The sequence below is a fragment of the Convolutriloba macropyga genome, chromosome 1 (assembly GCF_964194025.1).
Source record: "Convolutriloba macropyga chromosome 1, txConMacr16.3, whole genome shotgun sequence".
NCBI lineage: Eukaryota > Metazoa > Xenacoelomorpha > Acoela > Convolutidae > Convolutriloba > Convolutriloba macropyga.
This window is the reverse complement of record NC_134468.1, coordinates 36,685,813-36,691,488: the sequence shown is the minus strand read 5'-3', so window position 1 is coordinate 36,691,488 and position 5,676 is coordinate 36,685,813.

Genomic DNA, 5,676 nt, shown 5'->3' with positions numbered 1-5,676 from the left:
AATGCGGTTAGCGGTTTCAGCTTCCAACTATTGGTTTCATGAATTCGATGCCACAAAATTTCGAAAAAAAAATTTTGGATCTTTTAGTTTTTTTGTTCCTGTTGAAATCTTTTCATATTATCCTAAAAATGATACCTCCCATAGACTTAAAGAAGACGTTTAACGGATCATAGGTAAAATTTTCTGATAAAGGTAATGGCGTAAATGAGTTCGACAGTTTCTTCTCGCACTTTTCTACTGAATTTTTTTTTTGTGTTTTTGCTTCTATTTGGTGTTGTTTTCATAGTCAAAAGTCTTATTGTGATGTCTTATTGATTTGAGCCTATTTATTGGGTTCCTTTGAAAGCTATTGAATTTAATGGCTGTTAAGACATTGAAAATAAATTTTTTGAACATGAATCGATCTTAAACTTATTTAAGTTAGCTTCATTCAGTCTCAATAATGACAAATTCCTTTACATTTCACTGCAACCACCATTGGTATAGTTAGCGGTTTCATCTTTTAACTATTGGTTTTAAGAATTCGATGCCACAAGATACCAAAAAAAATAAAAATTTTTGCATCTTTTCGTTTTTTTGGTTCCTGTCGAAATCTTTTATTGATAAGCTATTAAATTCTAATAGGCTATTGAAGTCTATTGAAATCTAAGCTATTGAAATCTAATATTGATAGCTCTCATTGACTAAAAGGAGACGTTTAGTGGATCACAGAGAAAGTTTTCTGATAAAAGGTTACAGTTTAATTGGTTTCGACACATTCTTCCAGCACTTTTCTACTGAACTTTTGGGTTTTTGATGATGTTTTTATAGCCAAACTTTTATTGTGATATTCTATCGATTACCTATTCATGACAAAAAATTTTTGTCCCCAATTGAGGCATAACTGAGCGTATTTATTGACTTCAAAAGTTTTCAAGAAAAGTTTTTGAACATTAATCGATCTTAAATTTATTTTTTGTGAACTGTGATTCAGTCTCAAGGATGACAAGACCTTCTTACTTTTTACTGCAACCAGCATTACTATAGTTATCGGTTTCATCTTCTAACTATTGGTTTCAAGAACTTGACGCCACAATATTTCTAAGAAAATATTAAAATTTTCGGATCTTTTCGTTTTTTTTTTGGTTTCTGTTGAAATCTTTTCAAATTATTCTTATACTGATGGCTCCAATTGACTTAGAGTAGTCCATTATTGGATCATAAATAAAGTTTTCTGATTGATGGTTATGATTTAAAGTGCTCCAAAACTTTCTTCTCGCATTTTTCTACTGAATTATTGGTTTTTGCCTGTATTTGTTGTTGTTGTCATCATAGTCAACTTATTGTAATAAGTTGATGATGATTTATGAGGTGAGACATCCTTGTCGTCCGATTGAAGCATAGCTTAGCAATTTCGTTGACTTCCGTTGAAAGCTATTGAGTTTAATGGCGTTGATATTACGGATGTTCTCAAAAGTTTCATTGTTTTAATGTATTTATTCATAATTGGTAATTTTTTGAAGTCATGTTGTTAAGAAAAGAAGATTCTATTTGTTGTTAAAAATTTAGTTGGAATCAGAGAAATTTTTGCCGAAAAGTTTATTTTTTAATGTCTTCGACACTTTTCTCACTCAATTTTTTTTTGAGTTTGCAGTTTTTGCCTGTTTTTTTATTCTTTAGAGCCGTAAATTGCTGACCGGTCGCATAACCTTGTATTGGATTGAGTTAACAGTGTTATTCGAAGCAATCAGTTTAAAGCGAATAGCCTGGAAAATTATGATAGACACTTTCAAAATTTTTTTAAATTTTTTTAGTTTATGTTGTTCTTTTCGTCAACTTGTAACTCATTCTCATCATTGAGAGGTCCAATCCAATTCCTTTTATTTCAAAAGTTAACATTTCTACTTCTATTATATCGTAACTGACGTTTTATTTGTTGGACAATATGCATTTTCACAAGTATTTTGTGAGTGGTGTATTTGTGTTTCTTTTTCTCTTCTCATAGCACATTCTTGTAATAACAAATCGAAATGACTTTCAAATTCTGCCCAAATGAACCTAATTTTGCTTTCAATCTAACTTTAGCTGAATTATTAGAAAAAATTAAAAGAAAAAAACATAATTTTCAGATAATAGCAAACGAGTTTATTGGCTTCAATAGTTTGTGTTTTCGCAAATGATTTGTAATTTTTTAAGTTTTTCCTAATTTTTTGTCTGTTCCAATGGCTTAGTCTAACCAAAAAGATGCCGTATTGATTTCATTATGATTTTTCAATGAATTTATCAAGAGTTATTTTGTTAAAAGCCAATGTTTTTTAAGACTTTAGAAATTACTTGGTTTACAAAATGTTGATTGATATTTGAATTTCGCCTCATTTTTTCTTATTTTGCCGATTTGTTACCTAGTGTCAATGAAAAAAGTTCCATCTGCTGTATAGTTAGGAAAAATAAAATTTGTGTAGTTAAGGTTTTATCCGACTAAATTGTGACGTTGTTACTAGGTGCTTTTAAATTTAGGTTTTTTGTTTTTGCCGTGAAGTTTTTGTTTTTGCTTATTTTGCTGTTTGTCTATTTTCTGCTAGTTTTTTTAATTACAGATCTCGTGAGCTCTGTAAGGAGATCTGGTATATGTAATTCAATTAGTATTTAGGTTTTGTAAAGATTTTTTTAAACTCAAACATCTATTTTGTTATCTCTTCATTTGGTTGACAATTAACGCAAAAATGTAGATGAGCTCGGGTCGGAACATCATGTGCGAACGCACATTAGCGAGCCGCCTTGTTCCTTTTGCAGATACCTACTGAATCACCCAAACACACCAAACAACAATTGATAAAAACAAATATCAAATGCAATCCATCGATAACCTAATGGACTCAGTCGCTAAATATATCTCAGACAATAAGAACAAAAAAGGCAGCTTCCTATTCTCGAAAGTAGACCTAAAATATGCATACAGCCAAATCCCACTACACCTCGAAATTAGAAAACATTGCAACTTCGACATCCTCGGAGGCAAATCAACTGGCACATATCAGTTCATAAACGGATTCTACGGCCTAAGCGATATGCCTGCCACATTCCAAAAAACCTTGGACAAAACGCTCGAAAACATCGACAACAAATTCAACTTTTTAGATGACATACTAATCATAACAAAACGCTCCACCCTCAACCATGAACTCGACATATACAAAGTCCTATCAAGACTTGACAAAGAAAACCTAGCCGTTAAACTAGAAAAATGCGAATCTGCAAAATTCTCAACAACCTGGCTAGGCTACAAAAACCCAGTCGGGAATTTCCCCTACTGTAAAAAATACAGATTCCATAATGAACCTAAAACCCCCTAATACACTAGAACAACTTCGCTCCCTTATGTGCTCAATACACCAACTCAATAAAATTCATACCTAACCTAGCCAATCTACTCAACCCTATAAGACCCCTGCTAAAAAAAGAAAACATAACAAACAACAAAATACGTTGGGAAGAAATCCATACAACAGCTTTGGACAAAATAAAAGCAAAAATCTCTAAAATTACAGAAAAAAAACACTTCGATAAAAAAACGTAAAACAGGTCTTAAATGAGATGCAAGCCACACGGGACTTGGAGCGGTATTAGAACAACAATACCCAGAAGGCTGGTTCCCCATAGCTTATGCCAGCCGCTTCCTAAACGAGGCAGAAATGAAATACAGCACCAACGAACTAGAACTACTATCAGTAGTTTGGGCAAGAAATCATTTCAAATATTACCTACTAGGCTCAAAATGTGAACTAATAACAGATCACACAGCTCTACTTTCGGCACTCAAACCCAACCGGGCCATTAAATCGCGACAAAGCCGACTGATACGCTGGGTAGACAAACTACTACCATTTACTTTTTCAATTCAACATATACCGGGGAAAGATATGGGCTTCACTGATTATCTAAGCAGAAACCCACACCAAAAACCTCCCCCAATAAGCCCAGACGATGAACTATTCGTAATAAATAGAAGTAGAGAATTTACTTTCACACTTTTGAATGAAGAACGAAAACACAACATTTTGACCAATCAGATCGCTCCATTCGGACAAGCACACAAATCACATGACGTAATTAACAACGCTCAGTGCGAACAAAATAAAGCGAACGCTTTTTGCCATTTCACTCGCCATAAACAGTCACACTCTTTCTCGCTAGTTAAATCAAATTTACAATCAAATTCAAAATTTCAAAGTCTCCCACGCAAAAACATTTCGAATCTCAAAAACATCAAAAATTACTCCAACCCAAACTATCCTAACTTACAAGACAAACAGAAGACACCCCTACTCATTAACCCCAACAATTATTACTTACAATCCAACCCTAAAATAAACGTTGTTACAAGAAATAGACCGAATCTCAATACATTCGACAGACAAATCATAAAACGAGCTAGAAGACCAAACACAAATACAATGTCCCATAATAATCTCAATAACCCCCCACCTTAAACACTCCAATCTCAGTGGCTACCCAAACGGACAAAACCCCCCCAACCTCGAACTTAGGACAAGGCCGAGAGCCGATAGACGAAAATAAACATGCTCCTTTATTCGAGTTTGAAAACGAAACTGGCCCCAATTATCGTCTTAACCTTTCCCATGTATTCGGCGAGGAATTCCTAGCGGAGGCTACCCTCAAAGAAAAAAATTTACAAACTATTATCCGACTAGTAAAAAACCCACAATTGGGAACAATTCAAGCTAGTTTAAAGATACTATTACAACTTGCGAAACGACCTAGCCGTAGCCCGATCGGGATGCCTGTTATACGACGGCAAACTAGTTATTCCTCACCAACTCCAAAATCTGGTCATCAACGCAGTACACCGAACCCACCCGGGCCAAGTGGGAATGATCAGATTGGCGAATTTGATCTGGTTTCCCCAGATACACAGAACAATTGCCCTCAGGGCAGGAAATTGCAAGCAATGCCTAGACCAAGGTAAGAACCTAAAACCAATAATCACTAAATCAGAACTAGGAACACTACCTAAGTTAAGTGAACCCAATGAAGAACTACAATTAGACTTCGCTGGACCCATTGTAGACACAAAAAACAATAATAACGAACACTATATACTTGCCGCAGTAGATCGATTTTCACGTTATCCATCCGCACTAGTTCACACAAACTGTGACACGCAAACTGCAATAGAATTTCTAAACCAATACAGTAAGTTCCATGGAATCCCACGCAGCATCCGCTGCGATCAAGCACAAGCGTTCAAATCGAGAGCATTCGAAATATACTGCAAAGAAAAAAACATAAAACTAATAGTCTCCCCCACACACGACCACCGAGCCTCAGGAATGGTAGAACGCTTGATACAAACATTAAAACGAAGATTGGCAACTATGAACATTGACCTCATATGGGACAACACAACCATAGCAGAAAAAATAACAGAAATAATGGAATCCATTAGACTAATACCAAATAGAATCACTAAAATTCCTCCTTTCCAAGCACATTTTGGCAGACCAAAAAACACGGAACTATCTAACATCCTTACAACACCTAGGACAAAAAACCTATCATACAACAATATAAAATCATTTTACTTAGACAAACGACTACTCCAGAACCCAAGCCTGACGCCGGCCGCGATCTGGGACCGGGACACCAACTCGGAAATAAACCTGGACATCCAGTACA